The sequence below is a fragment of the Pinus tabuliformis genome, chromosome 9 (genome assembly GCF_031772625.1).
Source record: "Pinus tabuliformis cultivar Carrire ecotype Pingquan chromosome 9, CPIR1, whole genome shotgun sequence".
Lineage (NCBI taxonomy): Eukaryota > Viridiplantae > Streptophyta > Pinopsida > Pinales > Pinaceae > Pinus > Pinus tabuliformis.
This window is the reverse complement of record NC_142307.1, coordinates 1814094583-1814120711: the sequence shown is the minus strand read 5'-3', so window position 1 is coordinate 1814120711 and position 26129 is coordinate 1814094583. Positions and strand designations below refer to the sequence as shown.

At 35.1% G+C, this 26129-nt stretch overlaps 1 pseudogene; it reads right to left on the bottom strand.

Moving 5' to 3' along the window:
- Nucleotides 1-21476: 21476 nt before the first annotated feature.
- On the bottom strand, nucleotides 21477-25329 carry LOC149156029 (protein DMR6-LIKE OXYGENASE 2-like; annotated as a pseudogene).
- Nucleotides 25330-26129: the final 800 nt, after the last annotated feature.

Sequence of the window (26129 nt, the reverse complement as noted above, 5' to 3'; positions counted from 1 at the left end):
ATCTTTGTACCATAACGAATCGTTTTTCTAGCTAAATGTATCAGACGTACTGGAGTCTTGTTGTAACTTTTGAATAAGTGCCCACACTTCTTCGTCATTCTTCCATTCCTCCCTTGCTTCGTTTATCCAATCTGGTTGGATAATAGAAATTGTGCACAACAATGCTTCCACATCCTCATCCTTTCTTGAGAGTGCATTTGCCACCACATTTTTCTTCCCTTTTTTGTAGATGATTTCAATGTCATAACCCAACATCTTTGTGACCCATTTTTGTTGCTCTTTAGAGGATAATCTTTGTTCTAAAATGTATTTAAGGCTATCATGATCCATTTTTACCTTGAAGTGTCTTCCCATTAGGTAGGGTCGCCATTTCTTAAGTGCATGGAGTATTACCAACATTTCCTTATCATAAATAAATTTGTGTAAAAAAATTCCCTTGAATGGACAATTTTCGAAAGCAATGGGTCATTCATCTTGCATTAAAATAGCACCAATTCCATTTCCTAAATAATCACATTCCACAATAAAGGTTTTTGTGAAGTCTGGTGTAGCTAAGACCGGTGCTTGGCACATTGCCTCTTTAAGATGCTTGAAGGCCTTTGTTGCTTCTAGAGTCCATGAAAATGCATATTTCTTCAATAATGTTGTTAGAGGTGCTGCAATTCTCCCATAATTCTTAACAAACTTGCGATAATACCCTGTCAATCCAATAAATCCTTGGAGATGCTCTATGGATGTGGGGATTTTCCATTCCTTAATGGCTTTAATCTTGCTAGGGTCTACCTTAACTACTTCATGAGATACAATATGACCCAGATATTCCACCTCTTGTACTCCGAAGAAACATTTGGATCTTTTTGCATATAATTGTTTCTCCTCCAATATTTGTAGCACCCTGTCAACATGTTCAACACGATCCTTCCAAGACTTGTTGTAGATTTGTATATCATCAAAAAATACTAACACAAATTTTCTAAGGAATGGTTTGAAAATGGAGTTCATCAAACCTTGAAATGTTGAAAGTGCATTGGTAAGGCCAGAAGGCATGACCAAAAATTCATAATGACCCTCATGAGTTATAAATGTTGTTTTCGAAATGTCTTCAGTCTTCATTCTAATTTGATGATATCCAGAACGAAGATCCAACTTGGTGAAGTAAATTGATCCATGCAATTCATATAGTAATTCATCAATGACGGGAATGGGAAACTTATCTTTAATAGTGAGCTTGTTGAGCTCCCTATAATTCGGACACATGCGCCATGATCCATCCTACTTGTGCACCAATACTACTGGAGCAAAGAAAGAACTTTGACACGGTTGAATTATACCAGCCTCTAGCATTTCTGCAACCATACATTCAATTTCACTCTTTTGTGCATAGGGATATCTGTACGGCCTGATGTTTCGAGGAAAACTTCCTGGAATCAGATGAATAGCATGATCATGATCACGAATAGGTGGGAGACCTTTGGGAGTCTCAAATACCTTGGAATGATTTTCCAAGTGTTTTTGGAGATATGCAGAAATATATGATTCCAATGTGGAAGCATCTAGCGAACTTAATTGTGAAATTGCACCTCTTTGTTCCTTTTTTAGAAGCTTTGTCATACCGTTAGAGCTGATTATATTTCCCAGTTTCCCCGCAATACCCCTTAATTGAACTTCCTTTCCTTCCATAGAAAATTTCATGAAAAGTTCTTGAAAATTAAAAGCTATTGTACCTAAGGATTTTAGCCATTAGACTCCTAGTACAACATCAACACCTCCCATTGGAATGGAAAGCATTGGGCTAGTTAATACATATTATCCCATGGATAGCTTGATATTATGGCACTTTCTAGAGCAATTTATTTTTCCTCCATTTGCAACCATCACTTGACACTCTGGTGCTGGATATAAGAAACAATTCAATTCTTTTGCTACCTTACAATGAATAAAATTATGGGTACTTCCTGAATCAATCAACACTATTACCTTTTTCTTCTTGATTTGTCCTTCTATCTTGATGGTTTGGGGAGTGGTAATTCCCACCAATGCATTACAAGATATGGTCGGATTCATTTCTTCTTTATCTAGGCTTTATTCCTGGAGTATATCCTCTTCTTTTTACCTTTCTTGCTCCTTTTCTTCTTCCTCTTCACAATCTATGTAGAATAATTTCTTCTCAACACACTAATGACCTTTGGTGTATTTGCTATCACAACTATAAAAAATCCCTTTTGCTCTTTTTTCTTACAATTGTTGTGGTGTCAACCTTATAGGTTGTGGAAGACTAGGGGCAACAACACTTCCATCTTTATAGCTGTGAGTGGTATGCTTCCTAGTTGCCATAATTTTGCTTTCCATTTTTCTTGCTAACCTGAATGCCTTCTCTAATGAATTAGGTTCCCAAAGGCGAACACCATGTTGGATATTATCCTTTAAAGTCCCTATGAACACATGAATCCTATGCTCCTCGGGAATATTTTTTACCCTTATGTTCAATTTTTGGAACTCCTCAATGTGCTCCATTATTGAACCCTTTTGTTTGAGACTTATCAATTGGCTAAAAAAGTGTTGCTTTTTGTATCCTCATAATTTGTTATCAATTCTTCCGTAAAAATTGCCCAAGTGATAATTTGTTTACGAGAGAAAAGCCATTGATACCATACAAACTGATTTGGTTCCAAATATAAGGTTGCAATACGTACCTTTTGTGTGTTTTGCACATTATTGAGATTGAAAACTTGCTCCATCTGTAATATCCATGTTGCGGGATCCTTGCCATCAAACTTCCTCATATCAATTTTTGGAATATGGTGGGTCTTTGATCCAACATTAGAGTCTATGGAATCATGATAGGCATTTATTTTTTTCTCATCATGAGTTTCCTTTACTACCGTTTCACCATTAGTGACCATTTCTTGTAGCCACTTATTCATATTTATCTTCAATTCTTCCATCTTATCATCCATGCCATCAATTTTAACATCCATGCCATTCATCTTAGCTTCCATGCCATCCATCTTAGCTTCTACACCTTTTTTTAAACAATCCATCTTAGCTTCTACACCTTTCTTTAAACCATCCATCTTAGCTTCTACATCTTCCCTTAAATCATCCATATTAGATTATGTTGCTTTTTGTGCAAGTGACACTTGTTGCACTTGGTCTCGTAATTTTTATATATCATGTTGCATTTCTTCCTCTTCTTCATGAGTCATGCTAGAGCTTTCAGGTTTCTTACTAGGTGTTTGCATTTTCTTTCCTCGGGGCATCAATTACCGATTCAAACTAATTTCTCAAACAAGCTTATGCAAAAATTAAAAAAAACTACACACCTTTCTTCAATTTGTAGAAGCTTCATATTGAATCTGATGTATCTCTGCAATTTCAAATCATCCAATTTTGAAATTGCGAGCTGTAGTAGCCCTCTGTGTCCTCTTTCCAATGCCACTAGTATAATCTAAATTAGATTCTCCAAGGAAGAGTTATGCACAATCTCCCAAGATGACCTGATTATAGACTAGCTCAGTAGAGTGAACTTGTATGACGTGCCACGAGTCACTGTTTCACCCTTTGGATCCGAAAAAGATACACAGGAAACTACAATCCATCCTTTTTCTGTACCTTCTTACGATATTTCAATCTGATGCTCAAAGAGAAAGTTATGATGATTTTTCCCAGGTCACCTGTATGGAATGTAATTCAGGAGTCTGCAAAAAGACCAACTTCCTCAGATCATATCTCCGCACATATAGCGCGAAAAACTCTAAAATTTGTACCCAAGATTCAGCCCGATTTCTTCTCAAATGGGTTTTTTTTTATCTTTTGAAATGTCGCAGAAAAGAAGTTATAGCGAAAATGCCACTATGACCTGTTTGGACCAGAGAAACCCTAGAATCCAAAGCTCTGATACCAAATGCTATGAAACCAGCTCACAAAAAGATAGACAAGAGAGATCAACACCTTAGAATTTAGCCTCTTCGAGGGGGAAACCTCCTTTACATTACACAAATGAGAAATTCTTGGACGATTCAAATGAAAAAACCTCCTTTCTATATATAGGAGTCTAAGGAGTCACAATATAACCCAGTCGACCTAACAATAATAATATAAAGCCACAGAAATAACAATAGAGGGATTCTATTGGGCACAGTAATAACAATATGGGGACAGTAGGGGCACAACAATATTAATAAGGGATACAACTACAATAGTAATGGGGTAATCACTAGTATTATAGGGACCCAACATCTACATTTGATCTGTATGTGAAGATAGGCCTTCCTTCTCACCAAACAATAATTCATCAATAAGATTTTTTTCAATCACCAAATTGATCAACTCACCATGAGGTATATAAGTGTCATCAAACTTGATTTCTTCATTTGGAAAAATTTCAGGTTCTACAATAAGGGATGTGTTTTCATCATCACAAGTTTCGGTTACAGACAAACATTCATCATCCATCATTGCATCTTCAGTTTCAGAATCAAATATTGGATCATTTTCAAGATAAATACCTTCAGCATCATTACCCTCATTCAAACAGTGTTTCGTTTCTAAAACATCCAATAAGAATTTTGTACTAAGAATCTCTTCATATTCATATATTATGCTAAGTATGATGTTGTGTTCTAATGCAAATGTTATCAGACTTAATGCTGATGCATCTCCACTATCATTAATAATATCTTCAACATAATCCAATAAATTTACCTTCCATAATATTGTTTTCATTTAATTTTCCCATATTTCATAATTCATACCTGAAAAATAGGGTAAATCTGGCATTAACCATTTAATAATCTCACCAAATTCCAAATCTGCATCTTGATCGTCAACGTCAACATGAAACACATCACTAAATTCAACAAAACAATATTTTTCATTTCTCTTTTGATTCTTTCTCCTTAGTTTTCTGCGAGACTCTTTCAATTTACTTTGAAGACCCATTTTCTCCACTATCAACTTCAGATCTAGAAATTGATCAACCACACTCATGGTTGTGCACTTCGATCTGCTCTAGCAGCCACACCAAAGCACCATAAGCAAAGCACCAGAGTCAAATATCACACCGATGCTCTCGGTTCTCTCCACTAGCATGATCCCAGTTTTGTCAACCCATTGGAAGACACAACTCAGAATCCCTCTCAACTTCCTATGCTTTTCTAAGCACATGTGCTCACTACCATGGCCAATTCAGCCTCCAGGCCACTAAATCGGCCTCCAATTCACCCGTTGACAAGAAACACACCATAGCGTTGATCAATCCGTGCCAATCAACTCCCACAGCACAATCAAGAAATCTACATAGTCAAATCGACAATTGTGAGTACTACTCCAATTTGAAAGAGCTCATCTCATTTAAAACTTGGTGCAGTCCAGCCTGTTTGTGAGCCGACTCATTTCAATGTTCCTCATGTCTAGATGCATGCGGTGGTGCCGAACTGACAGCAACTGCAGAACGAACTCTAACAGGAGGTGCTAAAGAGATAGGTGCACCCAATCGATAAGGATGCATAATCACAGTAGATGCTAGATGCATGTTCAACCGTTGCGCTGGGTGAGACCAACCTATAAGATTGTACAAAGTATTTGTTGAACCGGCCCTAAATGGAATGCCAGTTCCAACGGTTCCTGGTCGCATAGCCAAACTTGATCCTGCGCTTTTAAACCATTCTTCTTCATCCCTTTGGTGCTCATCCAGTGGAATGCTGACCTCTTGTCTATTCTGAGGAATCAAATGAGTGCTATTAAGCTCTACGGGAACCAACTATCTTGAGTTATTAGAAGTTACCCTATTTGAGTGTATAATCTCAAGTGATTGTCCACAGCCAGCAAGTGAATTTTGCCCATCATGTGAAACAAATGGCGGGTAATATGGACTACATCTTGAAGGATCCATGCTTCACGAGCACCATAACTTCCATTCGCAATGTATTTCAACTTAATCAAAGACAAAGCACAATACTAGCATGACTTGCATTGATATCATCGTGAGTTAAAATATTTGTGTCACTAGCCTTCTTGAAGGCAACGCCACTGTCAAGCACGCACCTATTGAATGGTGCCATGGAGCCATGACTCTCTCATGCGGAAGAATTTCAACTCTTGCTCAATGTGAGGATTGCTCCATTGTGCTGGATCATGACCTCCATGCTCATCGTGCCTCAACCAAGAAGCATTTCCTCCCTTCACGGATGCTTCATGTAGTGGTGGCCTCGACCACGAATTCTCCATGAAGTGCTGGCCTCGAACTAGGAAGGGAAAGACCAAACCTTCTCAACCTCAATCAAACGATTCAGATCCAACATGCTGTTGGATTGATGCACACCTCCAGGCATTCGACACGGCCTCCTCCACGCAGCTTTCTTAGACACAAAAAAAAGCTTTCTGCTTCATGATCTGCTCAATTATGCAACAGATCTTGCTCTTCTCATGTCTCCTCTTCACAGAGGCAGGCACCAGTTTGCATCGATCCAAATCACGCAGTCACCACACGCCTTCTCCGCTCGACTTCCCAACAGACTCCACGCTCGTCCATTGAGGCAACCTTCATCTTTCAAACAACATCCACGGATCACGCAACAACAACGATCCACTGATTAACAACCTTGATCCACTGATCAAGCACTCATCCTCCAAAACTAAGAACACCACTTCCGATCTGATCCTGCCTCCTTCAAGATGGGATCCTCACACAGTAGATCCTTACACAGATCCTTACTCTCTACAACAGATCCTCACTCAAATCCTTTCACAACACTCGTCCTTCGATGCACGCAGAAGCCACATGAAACACTCCTCCTCTGGCATTCACACGACATACAACTTGCAGTCAACACGCAGGACAACAGTCTCCTCCACGTGTGGTCAAAAAACCTCTCCTCCAAGCTGTAGAAGATCATAGATCTCATATCCTTTGATCCTGTGAGGATGGGAACCATGATGCACCACCTACACCGAGATCCACAATGTCCTCTACGGTCACCAACTCAACCTTTGAAAGCATAAACAAATCTCAAATCTCAGGCTTTATGGCTCTGAGCCCTCTCTCGATCTCTACTCCAAACAATCATCTTTGATACCATGTTAAAAATATAAAGACTGAATTATTACTGCAAACTAACCAGCTCTCAGGTGAGAGTTTCACCTAGAAACTATTTGCAGTAGAACGCTCTATGCCATCACATTCAAATAATCTATTGCAAATACTTGCACAATATCAGGTGGTTTGAACCACTCCCTAACAAATAGGATCCCTAAAGCAATAAACACTCAAACATAGGAAAGCTAACTTTCTGCATTAATGCTAACATCAATTAGATATTGTAACATCTTCACATTAACTCCATTCTAATGTATAATGTTGGTATCCATTTTCGGTATTTTGTATAATTAAAACAAACATTTGTGTCACTGTAGTAAAACAATTTTAGTTTCAAAGTGAAGATGAATGAAAACTTTATTTATCTCAGAACTACATCATTGGTGGAAAGAGAATTTTCTCTCTCTAGGCTATGTACCCAATAGAAAGAGAGAGGGGCCCCTGAAACATTTGTAATGCACCCATTACAATGATAATTTCAGAGATTTCAGGTTATGTGTTTCTCTCATATTTATTGACAATTTTTTTGGGGCGTATGCTTACTTTGTTGTTTCTAGACATGTTTTTCGTTGATATAATACCTAGCCATCACTAGAGTCTATCGACGCATGGTTAAGGGAATTTTTTAAATTGTTGATAGGAATAGGTGGTTTATTTATGAAGCTAGAAGTTCCATATTCTATCAGTTAAAGTTAGCTGCATGTTTAGGTAGTTCAAAATAGATAGAATTTCAAAGGGCTGTACTCTGAAGGTCAAAACCAAGTTTGGCTATATGCAAATTAGCATCTTATTACTGAAGAACTACTGGGTTTTGGGATATGATCGATCATGAACCTAAAAAGGATGTATACACTAAATTTTCTTTACGAGAAATGAGTTAGAGATTTAGTTATGCTAGAGAAGAAGATCTCACTGAGCTAAAGGATGTAGGTAAAATTGAGGCTTATGTTTGTGAATACGAGAGGCTCATTTATTTTTGGAGGAAATGTTGTGATCTAATTCGTGTATGTTGATTATTCCATATTTTAAAAAAATAAAATTTAATGTCACATATTTTATATACTATTTAAGAATATAATTTATATGGAAAGAAATTGATTTTTTCAAAAATATATTAGGGTTATGCATTATTTCTTATTTATTTTAAATAGTTAAGTTAAATTCGTTTAAATCATTTCTTATATCCTTTAAAAAAAATTAAAATTTTAATTATCCTAATTATCATGATTGTGAAGTCATCATCAACAATTCTTGTACTTCAGATAATTTAATTGAAAAATTTAAAACCACCTTTGTTACACATAACGTTAAAACAAAGGAAATATTATTTACGACATTCTCTTATCGCAAGAAGAAATGCAGTTCTATGCAGTCCAAAGCTTTAATAGTTTGAAAGTTTGAATTATCTTAAGGATTTATATTGTCACATAGCTTTGGTATGAGTGCGGTATAACCGCCATGCCAACTCTAGTATCTTGTATCCATACAAGTGGTGACTTGGGTCCCTTTGGTTCAAAAGATACTATTACAGGTTTTATGTTAAACACGCTTGAGTTACTCATCCCTTGGTTATGTGTGTTCGTGACTTGCTAGCCTTCCACATGTGTTTGTTTAAATTCACTCGAGGCCCTAACATTCCCCCTTACCCTAAAAACGTTTTTGTCTTTGAGAACACCATCCCAACAAACTCCATTGCCAAGACCATCATATTGGCAAACATATAGCTCTACCTATGACCTTTTAAAGGCCCATATCCTGTCGTGACTCCGCCAAAACATCATGTGTTGGATGCCCTTGTGTTGGTGACTAATTGGGTAGCTAAACTGATCATAGCGTCTTCCTCAACAAGAAAACATCCATCTAACATCCTCATCATTGTCATCGCATTTTGTTGTCAACCGTGTCTATCTTTCCTCATAGCCTGCTTATACTCCAAGGGGTCTCATTTCCCTGAGAAAATTACAATGAACCATGTCCCCATGCTATGTCTAGAACCAGCTCTATCCACCTAAACAAAGCTTTGATAACAACTGTCACGCCCCCACCCTAGTGGCAGCTTCCAACCACACATGGGCAGGGTCCGACACCACCTATCTCTTTCGATTACCACTACTTAAGTTTGTGAACTACGCCTAACTTTCCAACACTTGGTTAAATTCGTTAAGTGTTCACATATTGTTTAAATGTAGCGGAAAAAATTAATCTTTACTCAATTATCTTTCATTATGTAGAGGAAATAAACGTGGACAGAACATTCATGAACAACAATGTACATAAATTATGAAGGGAGGGGAAGCTTCCCAATTAAATCTGCTGGAAACACTTATTAAAATCTTCAACAAATTATTTTACAAGTTTATAGTTCATCGACTGATGTGACGGCACCGACAAGAGTCATTACACTTAATAATTTTTCTTCTAAAAGACTTTGCCTACTACTGTTATAATTATGACAGTGTTCTTTTTATTATTAGTTATGTGTGGAATTCATAACCATAAAATAAGTGCAGCATGCCAACATGAGACCAAACGAACAAGAATATTCAAAATATCAAACTCTCATTATATTCTGTAAATTTACGATATTCTACAAAGGGGAGGTTGCCCCTACGTGGGCACAACACTTTACCCAAATACAACGCTTCTCACTACAAGCTGAACTATGTATCGTGTGCAGCCTTACCTTTCCCATGGGGGGATGCATACTTGAGTCACTATACCTGACCTGACTCAGCTTGGACAAATCTGAATTGTTTCCATCACCCCAACTGTGGTTACATTCTACCGGTGGCCTTGTGCTACGACTTGCCTTTGCTATGGATCATGTACCTCTATCGTTTGGTGATGATCCTCTAACAAACCACCTATTATCTGGAAATCTAGTGTCTATGCAGAGCTGCTAGTCCCACTAAGACTCGTAGCTATCTTAGAAACAAACAAACTAAAACTACATTCGTTTTCCTTTATGAGAAGTAGATAAGAGGGGAACAAAGGAGACCAACCTCTGTCTTGCACTTGGTTCCTTGCTTGATTCCTCTCCCTTCTGATAGATCTTTGCCACTCGCTTCCTCGTCTACCCAGCTTCAAAGAGAACCTTTGGAATCAAAGCAGCATAACACTATCCAAGAATAGAGATCTACTATCATAAACAACATAGGACCAGATATATATTGACCACACAAATGCATATATCATCAATCATACAAGAATGTGGAGGAAAAATTGAATAACTTTATTAATATCAAGAATTGCAAAGGGGATTACAACCAATTGTTCTGACCCAGCCTCATCCTGTCAGTAAGAAAGCCCTTCTTCACCTCATGAAAAGCTTAGATCACCCAACACTACGATGTTACACCAAGAAACCAGTAGCACTTCCTTACAACATACAAAATTCTAGCCTCCTGGATCTCTGGGATGAGGGATCCATATATAGATGATTGCAGGGAGGTGAGTCAGCTTCTAAGATTTGATTAGTGTCCTCTCTCTTATAGTTCTTGATTCCACTTAGAGATTAATGATCTCTTACTCATCACTGGGCGAATTCAGAGAGGCAAGTGTCACAGGAGAAGTTTCTGGAAGTTTCCAAGATCATCCACCTCACAAATTGACTCTGCCATTTGTCCACTCTCACCCATCACACCCCATAGAATGGATTTTGAGTATGCATCGCACCTCTCGTGTGCATTTAGGTGGGATGCAGCGCACTTTGACCATGGAGCAGGTGAGATGGTCTAGTTTTGACCAGTTCTAAGTAGTTTTTCATGGAGAACTTCTGGGAGATGATGTAATCAGTTGACCTTGTTCTTTTAGGGGATGGAACAACACTTTTAGGGACTTAGGAGCCCTTGGTTTATGGACATGTTTGATTGGGGTTGCAGTACCCAAAAATGTCTATAACACGACCTATTCCATACTTATATGTGTTCCACTCATTCACATTTTGAACCATCATGTCACTTGGTTGGTGGGCTAACCTACGAACTGAACTGCATGCATCCATTCACCACAACTATTCACTATTTCGAGAACGAGTTGACCTGTCGATGTTATGTCCCTACGTTCATCCACACCTATGGGCCAAACTTTCCTCATTCAATTGTATGCATGGCTTGCTCAGGTGTGCACTTGTGTGCATGCACCTACTCATCATCACATGTCACTTCACTAAGTCGCCTTTAACCAAACGTTGTATCAAGCTTCCATTGTGCACGCCTTTAACCAACTGTTATTCCATGTGTCATTAAACGAACATCATTTGTACACCTTTAACTAATTTTTGTCTGCACACCTTTAATTGAACATGATTCGGGCAGGTGTCTGACACTACCTTTGCACGCCCATCACACTACATGGGCATGCTCGTATGCCCGACTCGCCTGAGGGCGGTGTCACCAACTCGAGGTATTGACATCCTCCCCCACCATGAGTTGTTTCCATCCTTGACAATCCAACCGACCCGTGCCATCTCAATGTCAACTTGTGCCATGTTCATTTTCCATCTCCATAGTGAATCCTCCCTCTCATAATGAATTTCTGCCTGTGCATCCTTCCATTACACGAATTACTCCATCTTCATGGCACTCCCGACTCCCTTGTTTATGAGATCCAAGATCTTGTTGACAACTAAGCTCGGTTGGTCCCCTTGGTGGTGCTGCACTGTCAGGATAATGGACATCAAGTCTACATTTCTTGAGTTAACTCATATGGAACACATGATGTTTTGAATGCATGTGGTACGAAAGATCCTACTCATAAGAAACTTCTCCATCTCACTTCTTTGCTGATAATGGTTCTTCATAATTCCTCATCAAATATCTCACAGTCCCTTTCAGTGGCTAAAACAGATCTCTAGTGATCCTCCGAAAAACCATGTCCCCAACGTCGAAGTGTGCGTCCCTCCTTTCCTTGTTAGCCCATTTCTTCATTCTCCTTGCTGCATCAGTCAAGTATACCCATGCTAACTCCAAGGACTCCTCCCATGTTGTCAAGAATCTCTTCGCATGCAGACACCTAAAAAATCCTCTAGGAAACATGATGTGTGGAGCAACTGGCATCTGTGCAGACTGATGATTTTGGTAGAGCCATCATCCCTTAGATTGGATGGTTATATGTGCAGCAATGATTTACATTTGATGTCTTTATTTTCCTGAATATGTATCGCAGCCCAGATGGATGAAACTAGATCCGGGGTCTTCAATCTCATTCGATCATCACTCAAATTACAAGTCGATCCATGTGAGAGATGTTCTTGAGTCGAACATGGAAAGATCGCCTGATTACCAGCCAATTATGTAAGTTGTTAACAGGCGCGAGAGGAATCACTGACAATGATGATGACCCTCAAGGTACTACAGTACGAATGTGGTGATAAAAAAAACTGTTGCAATTGTGATGAACAATGTCACAATGTTGTGAATAATCCACATTATTGAAATGCACAAAATAATAAATGTTATTGCATGTGACAAATAGCAAGCATCGTTACAATGTGACCAACAATATAATATTAATACTTTTAAAGTTGTTTTCAATGTGATGAACAACAAATGATATTGTAATGTGATGGATAATGAATTTTGGTGCAATGTGAAGAATATTAAATTTCATTGCAATGTGAAGAATAACAAACACATCACAATGTGACAAATAATTTCACAATGTTATGAATAATCAACATTGTTGCCATGTGTAGAATAAGAAATAGTGTCACAATATGATGAACAATAAACACCATCACAATGTTCTAGAGAATATATGACATATGTTAATGGCGTATGCATTGGACTATGGGTTGACCAAGTATACATTAACAAAATCATCATTATCAACTATGTTTAAACATGGTTAATTGTAGTTAGGATGTCAAGCATAGAAAAATATTCTGAATGTAACAATTGTTGATCATGGTCACAAAGGTCAACCATGACAATGTGATTGAGCATAGTTAACATCATAATAAACACAAAGCAATCAACAATAATAATTTAATTGAACATAATAAACTATAATCAACATATCAAACATAGAAAACATGGCCAACCATAATTATCCATACTGAACCTACTCAAACCTAGTCAACCATGATCGGCCAGGCTTGAAACAAGTCAATAATTGTCAACCATGGCTACCATCCATGGACGTCAATGGTCAACCACTTTATCAAACATACTCAACATGGTCAACCATACTCATCTACCATGAACTGTTTCCAACCATGCTCAACCATGTTCACACATAATCAACCATGATTTAAGAAGTGCGTGTGTTGTTGAACAAGCTAACCATTGTCAAACATGGAGAAGAAGTTAAGCTATAACCAACCAATTCAACAATGGTCAACCAAGGTTAACATGATCATTAGTAATCAACGATAGTTAACCATAATCCATCAATGCCAATCCTTATCACCAATGGCCTACCATGGTCACCTATGGTCAATCCTCATCAACCCTTAGTCAACTAGGGCCAGTCGTCATCAACCATGGTTAGCCATAATCAACCATTTCCAACCATGGTTAGCCATAATCAACCATTTCCGACCATGGTTAGCCATCTTCAATCATTTTCGACCATGGTAAACCATCATCAACTATGATCAAACTTGGATAAACATGGTCAATTATGGTTAACCATTATCAATCATAATCTATCATATTAAAGTATAGTTTGATGTGGATGAGCATGACAATCCATAATGAACTGTATGTTTGACCATAATAAACCCTTTTCAACCATAGCTTGAACAAGCGTAGCCATAGTCAAACATAGTCAATCATTGCGTATGAATTTTCCCTGTATATGCTAACCATCAGCTAGCACAACCACATTGGAAAATGTGATTGATACAGGTATATTGGTAACATTTTCCACCATTTTTATTCCAACACTCATATAAAACTGACGTTGATCAACATATATAAACCACATTTCCTATTGTAATTTTGTAAGCTATATTTATAATATATTTTAAAATATAATTTAATTTGTTCTATGTAAAAAATGTCAACAATTAATTTAGCTTATATTAGATTTTTAAAATTTTCTAAAATCTGAAATCAAATTATACTTTAATATTTTTACATAAGTTACTTTAAATTAAAAGTTGTAAAAGAAACACTTTTAAAAATATTGCATGATCCCACCTTTAATAGGAATATGCGGGCAACATGTTCATGTGGTAGATGGAAAAAATCAACTTTCCAACCCACCATGGTTGGCTGATTCCTACTTTAGTTGAAGATACCAAAACATAAATATTTATGCTACACATTTAGCTTATGAAGCTAAATCTTCCACTAGCCTTCTAATTTTTGCACTCCACATGTATGGAAGAAAAATAAACATATACCCATTGTGTTTAACTATTTCTGGTCAGGGAAGGATACCAAAACACAAAATCTACATGTAATTTTCTATTTGTCATTCGATATAGCATAAAACAAAGAAACAAATTCTCATTGCGCAGTGATGTCTGTTAGTAGGGAAATTATTTGTGGTGAAGATAACATACAAGTAATATTTATCTTACGTATTTCATATATAAAGCTAAATCTTCTAAGGCGGGCGTTCTTCTTGTTTCATATATTGCATGAAAGAAATACAAATGGATTAGCTAGTCAATTTAACCTTTTCCAAGCCACTATGTGGAAAATTTCCAAGTATTTCGATATAAATTTACGAATGTTCAGGAATAGTGGATGAGTTCTAAGTATTTTATTGTAGACTTATGAATGTCCAGGAATAGTGTATAGATGTTATTGGATTTAGGTTTTGGAAAATTACTCCCAACCACCGTGTTAAATGAATGACAACAGACAATCTTGGAAAGTACCCAAATAGGTCCACCAAATCTTCTTTTGTAACAGGGAGAATATTTTGTGTATCAGCTGAAAGAATGTCAATTTAATGTTTTGTAGGCTCAAGGACGTAGAGTTGGTAGGCTCAAGGACGTAGAGTTGGTGCCCATTAATATCAAGTTGTTAGTGCGCAATAAATGAGATTACAAAAATATAATTTAAATGACGGTACGCCCGTACCTTTCTTTGATATTTTTGTCTTATCATGAAAATTTATTTTAGTCACATGTCATATGAAGTTTCCAAGAATTTCTATGTTAATGTAATAGCCCAAGTATTTTGTAGAGTGAAGTTTTTATAGGGTATTGGAGGTCTATAGACTAGAGGAGAAAATTATAGTGTATTTTTTGCTCGCTTATACAGTTTGTTACAACACAAATCAGTGAATAGTTACAGTGAGTAAAGTTTCTATTTTTCACAATAGTGAATGAGGTGAAGTCTCAAGTTTTATCTTTTTAATTTTGTTTGTCTCCCATATAATCTCAATACAAAGTTTTTTTGGTTGCAGACTCAATCTGAGAATTATATTTTTAGTTTTATTGTGCATCCCCTGTTTTACTTTGTTTTACAATGTGTTGTTACTCTAAGTTGTTTTTTGGTGTTGTTACTGCACATAAATTTAATGGGTTTTTACCCTCTTCCTCAGATCAAAGAGTGGTATGAGATCAAGTACAAGAATTTTTTTTCTCCTTTAACAAATAAATATGGTAGCAACATAAAGCACAAGCTTGACCAACATTCAGATACCCTAGTTTAATGGAAACAATTATGACTATTGGGTTATTACAATGATTCTCTTATTTTCTTCTCAAGATATTTGGGATTTGATGGAGAATGGGTTCCCATAACAACAAATGCAGCAATATACAATTATTTGACATAACACAAAAAGGATTTTCAAAGAGACAATAGGAAGAAGGACTCAAAATGACCTTTATATATTTTACAAGCTATCCATGAGAGCATATTTCCAAAGATTGCAGCAATGAAAAATTCCAATAAAGCATGGGATATTCTCCAAACATCCTATCAAGGCATGAAAAAGTGAAGAGAGGAAAACTAAAAAATTTAAGGAGAGATTTTGGGACAATTTACATGGAGGAGTCTAAAAATGTAGACTCATTTTTCACACAAGTTATTGGACTAGTTACTCAAATCAAGTCTCATGGTGAGACACTTTAAGATAGTAGGATATTTTGGAAAATTTTAAGGCATTTCAATCAATACATGATGTTATTGTTGTGGTTATAGAAGAGACTAAGGATCTATCACAATTTTATGTGGATCAACTTCATGTATCATTGATTTCTCATGAACATAGGCTAAATAAAGCATTAAATATTTCATTGGAACATGCCATCAAGGCACAAGTTTCTATTGGTCAAGGTAGAGGCAGATGAAGACCAAATGCAAGAGGAAGAGGAATAAGTCCACAGAGAGGTGGAAGAGGCAGCCCTTTAAGCTCAAGTGGAAGAGGCAGCAACCAAAATCCAAGTCAAGGTATAAGCCCAAATCAAACACAAGGTCAAAGGTATGTTAAATCTCAAGCTCGTGGTCATTTTTTGGAGTATGGACATTATGAAAATGAATGAAGGAAGAAGAAACATTATCTTAGTAACAAACCAAATTCAAATTTAACAAAGGAAATCAGAATCAAGACAACATGTTTTTAGCTTCCAATATAGTACAAGAAAAGCAAAAAGATGTATGGTTTTTAGATTCAGGGTGCAACAACCACATGAAAAGGAAGATATAAATGTTTTCCAATCTAGATGAAAGTGTCAAAATCTGAAGTGGCAGTACAGATTGATAATAAAGTGTCTATTATGGGAGAAGGAGTCATCATTATTATTACAAAGAAGGGGCAAAATGAGTATATTTTAGATGTATATTTTGTCCCTAGTTTGAAGCACAATCTCATATGCATTGGACTGCTCATGTAAAAATGCTATAAAGTCTTCTTTAGAAATTTTGAATGCACAATCTTTGATAAATTTCCAGGAAATCAGTTGATTGCAAAAGTGAAAATGATAGGTAATAGAATGGTTCCACTCAAGATAAAACCAAACTTGAAGGAAGAAGGTGTGCAAGCATAAATATCAATGGATTCCCAAGACAAAAGAAAGGCATCTTTTGTTACACAAACAACTCATATTACACAAACAATATTTCAAACAGAATTTAAGGATGAAAACTAGTTATGGAATCTAAATTTTGGTCATCTTAATTTTGGAGCTTTGAATTTGCTACATAAGAAAGGCATGGTGAATGGATTTCCACTCATAGAAAAACCGGTCAGGTTATGTGAAGGATGCATCTTGGGCAAACAACATAGAGAATCATTTCCAGTGGGAAATTCAATAATGGCAAAGACAACCATGGATATTTTCCATTCAGATTTGTGTGGATGGATGCAAACACCATCAATTGGTGGCAACTATTATTTGTTGACAATCATATATCATTATACAAGAAAGGCATGGGTCTACTTCTTAAGGAAGAAAAGTGAAGAGTTTGAGTGCTTCCATCAATACAAAGCACTTGTTGAGAAGAATTATGGACACTAAACGAACGTTTTGAGGACTAAGAGAGGTGGAGAATACATGTGAAATGACTTTCAACGTTTTTGTAGGGAGCATGGCATTCACAAACAATTTAAAGCAAGGTATACACCTCAGAAAAATGGTGTTGTAAAAAGGAAAACTAGGAACATCATGGAAATGGAAAGAAGTATGTTGAACCCTAAAGAATTTCCCAATTGATTATTGGGTTGAAGCTATCATTTGTGAAACATATATTATAAATAAGTGTCCAACCAAAAGTGTTAAGAATATGTTTCCCGAAGAAGCATGGAGTAGAATAAAGCATAGTGTCACTCATATGAGGGTGTCTGGATGTGTGGCTTATGCACATGTTGCAGATGAAATAGGGAATAAGTTGGACAAGAAGGGGGAGAAAGGCATATTTGTTGGATATAGTGATGAATCAAAAGCATACAAACTCTACAATCCATTTACAAAGAAGGTTATAATCAATGGAGATGTGCAGTTCATAGAAGAGTAAGCATGGGATGGAAGTTTGGAGAAGACAATCATTGTAACAAAAAAAATACCTCAATAAGACAAAGAGGAATGGAAAACAAGAAGTAATTCCTCATTTTTTATTCCTCCTACATCTATTCAAGCACAACAAAACAGTCATCAAGTGACACCATCAGCAAGCAATATGACAACGTCACGCAGTCAACCTAATACTTCTCCAAGTGCACCACATAGACTCACAACATCATCTTCTCAAACCACAACATCAACTGAGATGTAAAGGCGATATTTCACAACCATGAGAAAACAAAAATTTGGAAATTTAAGTGAAGTTTATGATCAAAATTAAGCTAATAGTAGCGAAAGTTTCAATTCTTTATTTGCATTATGTTTTATGTATATGATCCATTTCATTTTGAATGTTTTTTTATAGAACAAAAATGGGTTGCAACAATGAATGAAGAAATAGAAGAAATAGAAAGGTATGACACATGCGAGTTAGTGGATGCTTCGAAAGGAAAATAAGCCATAGGTGTCAAGCGGGTCTATAAGACAAAAACCAATGTTGCAGTAAAGATAGAAGGACATAAATTAAGGATGGTTTTCAAAGGATACAAGCAGCAACATGGAAGCGATTATGCAAAGACGTTTGCACCAGTCACAAGAATGCAGACAGTGTGCACAATGTTCTCAATATCTTCACAATATAGATGGAAGGTGTACCAAATGGATGTGAAGTCAAAATTCTTGAGTGGAGTGCTGAAAGAAGAAGTATATATGGAGTAACCGCTAGGTTATGAGGTATAATGCCAAGAAGACAAAGTGTACAGGTTGAAGAAATCTCTTTATGCATTGAAGGAAGCACCATGTGCATGGTACAACATGGTAGATGCATACCTGTTGTATAATGGCTTTGACAAATGTGATGATGAGCCTACTCTCTACATCAAAGAGAGTGGAGGTAAGTTTCTTATTCTTATTTATTTGTAGATGATTTGATTCTCACTAGGACTGATGACCTCCTCATTGCTAAGAGGTTTAATATGAAGGACAACAGGCCTTCACCAAGTCCAACTATATTGGGGTTGAAATTATGCAGAGATCACTATAAGAAAAAAGTAGGTTGTAATAATGAGGAAGAATGTAACAACAGTGACAACCCAACATTATACAAAAGTATGGTTGGCAGCGTAATGTATTTAACAACAACTATGCCTGATATAATGTATACAATGTGTTTGGTCTCAAAATTCATGGAGACACCAAAGAGGAGACACATTGGAAAGAAGGCAAAAGAATATTAAGGTATATCAAAGGGACAAAAGGATATGGTATTTTGTAAACCACAACATGTGATTTGAAGTTGGTTGGTTAAACTGACAATGAAAGTGTTGATGAAAGAAAGAGCACGTCAGTATATGTATTTCACTTGGGTTCGGGAGCCATTTCATGGGCTTCCAAGAAGCAACCAATAGTGTCACTATCAACAACATAAATTGAATATGTTGTTGCAACAGTAACAACATGTCAAGCAGTTTGGATGGGAAGAATGTTGAAGGATTTCTTGCAAGAACAAAAAGGAACAACACAAATTTACTATGACAACAATTCTACAATTGCATTATCCAAGAATTTTGTTTTCCACAAAAGGATTATACAGATTGACACTAAGTATCATTTCATTAGAGAGGAGATTAACAATGGAGATTTTTTTTACAACATTGTAGGTCACACATGAGCAGTTCGCAAACATCTTCACAAAGCCAGTAGCAAGCGATAATTTTTTCCATTTGACGGATTTTTTAGGTATGGTAAATTTCAATGATTGTGATTAAAAGGAGAGGGTTGGAAAATTACTCCCAACCACCGCATTAAGCCACCGACAACAACCAATCTTAGAAACTACACAAAAAGATCAACCAAGTTATCTTTTGCATGGTGCAGATTTTGTGTTTTTTTGTAGAATGTCAAATTAATTTTTTGCAGGTCCAAGGACCTGGAGTTGGTGACTACTAAGCTTAGGCTCTTACTGTGCAATAAATGAAACTACAGAGAATTAATTTAAATGACTATCCACTCATAACTTGATTTTATTTCTTGTCTTATCAAGAAAATTTAAATGGATCACACTTCATATGAAATTTTCAAAATTTTTTATATTAGTGTAATAACATAAGTCTTTTGTAGAGAGAAGTTTTTACTATGCAGACTACAAGAGGAAAGTATAGAGTAGTTTTTGGTTGTTGATACAGTTTGTTACAACACAAACCAGTAAGTAGTTACAATGTGTCAAATTTTTGTCTTCCACAACAGTGAATGAGAGTCTCATGTTTTATCTGTGTAAATATTGTTGTCTCCCATAAAACCTTAATACAAAGTACTTTTGCTTGCACGCTCAATATGAAAATTATATTTCTAATTTTACTTCGCTGTGACTCTGAATTGTTTTGCTTGTTATTGTGTGTTGTTATTGCACATCTATTTTCTAGTTTTTTTCTACTCTAGCTCAAACAAACATTAGGAACGTTTGATATCCAATAGTTTATATGCATTGTGCTGAGATATTTATCATATGATGCGAAGTACTTTGAGCTCGACATGGGCCAACCACGCCCCTGCAAAGTTGTATTCGTATCACTCTTAACAGAATTCAAGAAGATGAAGTATGTATACACTCTTCAATTTAAAGGTATTTCAATTTTTTTTAATTTTTATTTTCATATAGCACAACAGTCGTACAATTAAGAGATGGAACCGGTTTTCTTTTAGTACTGCAATGGTGTAGGTAAGTTTTGTACAGAGGGTTAAAAAAACAAGAATTTAAGTAGTGTTTTAATATTTCTAATGTTTTTAATCGAAATTAATTATATATATATATATATATATATATATATAATTTGAAATTTATTTTAAATAATAAAAAATTATATTTTAATTCAAAATTATATAACTAAATATTAATGTTTTATAGAATAGGTATAGAATAGATAAGGTAGTGTAGTGTTTAGTCATTTCATGATGTGAAAATTTATGTTTTTAAATTTTTTTAGTCTAATAAAAGACATTGCTCTATAAATCTGGATTTCTCAAACTAAAAATTAAACCTAAACCTATTCTAGTCTCAAATATACCCACTATTTAACAAATAAACAATAGCAAAATTATATAAAAAATAATAATTAACCGACAAAAATTATGTTGAAAAAAAATCAATTAACTTAAATTTTGTTTTTAATTAATTAGAAAAAAAACAGCAAATATATATGAATAGATAAACTTTTCCATCATAAAAAATTCATATATCACAGTTGCACAAAGCCGATCAATAACCCGGCATATTCTTTTATATATATATAACCTCAAACATGAAAGCATATATATCCAGCCTTTATTGCTTTACAACAGAGAGCTGATCAAAGCCCACGTAAGTGGACGAAGGAAAATGATAGGGTCGCATCCTGGAACGTCAGCCTGTTGAAATCATAGAGGGGTAATTTCATCTTTTGCAGGCCTGGTGGCATCGTTAACACTGAACAGATCCAAGCAGGTCTTACCGCCCAACCAGAATTTGCGATTGATGTTACCGTCAAGATTTTTGCTCCAGAATTTGCGACAGTATTCTTCGTAAGTGAATTTCCTGTAACGGGCAGGATTATGAGAGTGGATCAATGAAGAGGCTGGTTCCATCACTGCATCATTAGAAGGGCAGTAGAACATTCCAATAGACATACGCGATACCGAGGAATTCACTAGAGCGCGGTGGATTGTGCTTTTGTATAATCCATTGCTCAAAACCTGAAACAAGAGGAGGAACTGTATCATCACACAAATAAAAAACTTGCTATATGAGTATATACTGTGATTGTTCTTTAGGGGCTAGCCTGATCATGGATTTCATCCACTGCTTTACCTGTAATTGGTCTGCAATGATGATTACGAAGGAGTTTGCAACGGGTTGAACGGCAATCCAATTTCCGTTCTTACGCACCTGCAAGCCGGATACTTGATCCTGGAGAAGAACCGTCAGAGCGCTGGGATCTGTGTGACTCGGTAAGCCATAGGTGAGCTCTGGGTTAGGGCAGCGAGGGTAATAATTTATTGCCATATATTCGCCGTGTTTTCCAAGAGCTTTATTTAGAAAGTCCAGTTCCAGTCCCAGGCTCTCTGATACTAACTCTAACAAACGTAGTGTCATTGCCCTAATTTCGGTGCAGTATGTACTGGCAACTTCTCTGCATTCACGCCAAATCGAGGATTATTATGGTTAATTATATAACAGATGCAACGAATGGAATATAGGTTTTCAATGATTCGGACAATGAAGCCCTCTTATATCCACCTGTAATCAGAAGGTTTTGTAGGCCAATAGTCAGTATAATCCTCCAAAGGGTAACAATGGTGTTTCAGGTTGTTCCTCCAATTTATAACATTCTCTTTCCGAACGTCAAAGCTACTCTGCATTTCGCAGGCATTCTCTTTGCTCTATATTTCGCAGGCATTGTGAAGAATTCTCTGGCAACATCCAGCATTCTCTGGATCACCGTCTCGTGCACTCCATGATTTACGATCTGAGAACACATTAGAAAGTACGACCAGTGGTATGAAATACATGTGAACATAGGGCTAAGTTATGTTCAAGGTTATCAAATTAATTTCTCAAGGTTATGAGAGTATGGTCGCTCTGGCAAAACCTAACAGGAGCTCAATTAGAAGCTATCAAAAGAAGCTTTAGAGTGCAACGAGATGTTTGTCACTTTGTTATTGAATTAGTGGGTGACTAAGAGATTCAAAGCATACCATTTCCTTTTAATCTCTGATGCTCTTTTGTCTTTTGTTTTTCCTTATGCAGGAGAAACCGAGGGTGATCTAATACTCTTGCGGACGGAACATGATCTAATACACTGCTACTGGACATGTTTAGAGGACATAGATTTTTACACGGATGGATAAGTAATTGACACTGTCACAAACTTATATGGAGTCCCATGGACACACATCTCTGTCAGATTACAATGACGGATAAGTGACACTGTCACAAACCTATACGAATATCAGGGATATACATGCTCATATTAGATTTGATATTCATATTAACTAAGAATTTTAGAATAAAATATATATAGAAATCAATTTTGTATAAAAAAATATTTATTCTATATTTAAAGTTTTAAATCTACCAAACTTAAATAAGAAGGATGAAATATCTTAAAATTCAAAAGCAAGTTTCTTTTTACTGCAAAGCTTAGGAGAGATTTGAGGTTTGTATGGAGAGAAATTTGATTTTCGATGAAATATCTTAAAAAAATAATTTAGTTTGTATTAAGTTAATTTGTATTAAATTAAGATAAATATGTTTTTTTAATAATATTATTAATATATATATATATATATATAAATTTTAATTATATATAAATTTTGAAAATACTAATATTATCTGCCATTTTTTTTATAACATATTTTCTATTTAATTTTGAATGTTAAATATAATCAACATAATATATAAATAGAGAATACGTACATACAAAAAGAGTTTATTGTAAGTGTTAAATTTGTTAATCAAATTTAAATATAAAGTTATAATTATTAATATAAATTGTTATTATATATTTTAATTTATATTAGTAAAATATTTTAATTTACATTATATTTGATGTAATGCTTCACTACAAAGTTTTATTAAATTAATTATTACAACATTTTTTTCATATTAATTTAAAAATAGTTCTTTTACAATAAAATATTTCAACATAAATTATATATATATATATATATATATATATATATAAACTAATATGAATTCATCCTAATTCTAATTTACCAAGTTTCGATATGCAAATCTCTTTTCTAGTTAAAAAATTGGTACATCCAGAGGTAGGTGGATTTTCAATCACATATTTATAATTTTTTTATCTATAACATATATAAAGCTGAGATTGTAATATTTTTTATATAATTCACATTGTACACATCAAAATATTTATACATGATCCATAACATATTCTCTTTTCATATATATATATAAATAATTTTTTAGATTCTATATATCAATGCCATATTAGCAATGTAATAAATCAATCAAAAGTGAAAACAAAAATAAAAAGTTTTAATGTTGAAACATTGGACAGATTAAATTCATTTGACAATTTATTTGTAGATTATTAACAACATAAAATTACTTTTTCATTTTCTTATATAAATTTGATATAAAATTATAGACATTGATTATGATTAATATTAAATTGTTTTTTGTTATTAATATATTTATGTTTTAAAAATTATATATTAACATATAATAAATTACACATCATGTAATATGAATAATATTATTTTTACATGCTATCAATTCGAGATGACATATTTCTTTGATCTAGAAAGTAAATTAATATTTTTTAATTTTTTTTATATTAAATTTATGTAAAATTAAAATATAAATTAAATTTTTTATTATTTTATTTACATAAATATTAATTTTAAATATAAGCTTATTTGACGACATCTTTTCCATATTATTAGATTATAAAGTAAGTGTAGACACAATCATATTTTAATAAAATTTATAAATAAAATATTTAACATAAATAATGATAATAGGAAAAAATATCTATTCACCTTAAACTTTTAAAAGGTATCAATTGGGTTAAATATCGTCACAATTAATAATTGGTACCTGTTAGAGGTATCCTGGGTAAAGTAATTGGCTATTTTTATTGAAAGTGATTAAATTTTTCGAGACATAAAAGATCCCTTTTCAATAAAATTTTAAAGCAATTGCAATCCAACTTTATTTGTTTTCAATTTCATATTTAACCAATTTAAAAATTAAATAAATTTATAGAATTTTATAACTTTGTTTATTATTAAAATTAATATAATGTAAATTTATCTTCAGTAATTATCCAAGATAGTAATAGAAATGAAGGCGAAGTACCTGAAAAAATCCGTAGTGTTGACATGCATCATTGATATCACCAATCACCCTCTGCCTCGCAGGTGCACTGAAATTGTCAAGATCCACCACGGGAATAAAGTCCGAAACAATCACCTCGTTTAGTTTTGGCCTCTCGCTCGGACTTCTGATATAACAGCCTGGAATAACACCAAGACCGTCGATTTCACCAGAAATAAAGTCCGAAACAATCACCTCGTTTAGTCTTGGCCTCTCACTCGGACTTCTGATCTCAAGACCGTCGATTTCATCAGAAATTAGTCCCACATCTGTTCTCAGCAGTGCTGTAATTCCTTCTTCGACCGTTTCTTCTAAGGCCGGAGAAGGCTTCGGAATCACGATATCTTCTTCGGAAGGCATGGTATTGGCACTTGACAGCATAGGCATGTATCAGTACCGCGGAAAACTAAGAGAAACCCCTGAAAATCGTAACCAATCGGAAATTTTAGTGAAATATTTAAACTGCTAGAACATGATACGGCCTGAAAAACGACGAAAGAGGGAGAGAAATATAGATAACCTGAAGTGCTTGGAATTATCGCTCGGCGCTGGGCGAATAATTATAGTGCCTACATTACAAATGTGTGGAACGCCTGTCGCTGTATCAGATTGGGTTATACCCTAACCGGAGAAAAATCTCTGGCACCTGTGAAAAAATGCTTTTTGACCCCAAAGCTACGCATGTCATGCATTACGTATAAAGTGAAATGACCGCTGATGCCTTCCTTTGCTAAATCATTTTTCATTGGCCCTGTGTTTTAAATTAAAAGTCATTGATCATGCAACACCCTCTCACAATGGAGTAATTAGTGAGTGACAGCGACCCGCAAATGGGGTCACTCTAAAGTGTTTTTATTTTAAAGAGTTTTTTTGAAATCATGGAGTAACTCGAGGACAACATCACGTATAATGTATACCGAGTAGAATACGTAACACTTCGAGATTATCGTAATAAATTTCACTACACTATTATAGCACTCTTCGAGATTATCTTAATAAATTTAACTACCGGGCGTACATTATCCGTGATGCGCACTCTACAGATGTCCTGTTACATAATTGATTTTTCATTCATTATTATGATTACTATGTTCTATTGCGTTCTAAAAAATAGATATTATATTTTTACATTTTTATAATGAAAAAGAAATAGAGAAGTGTGGTTGTGTTGATTTAATAAATTAAGA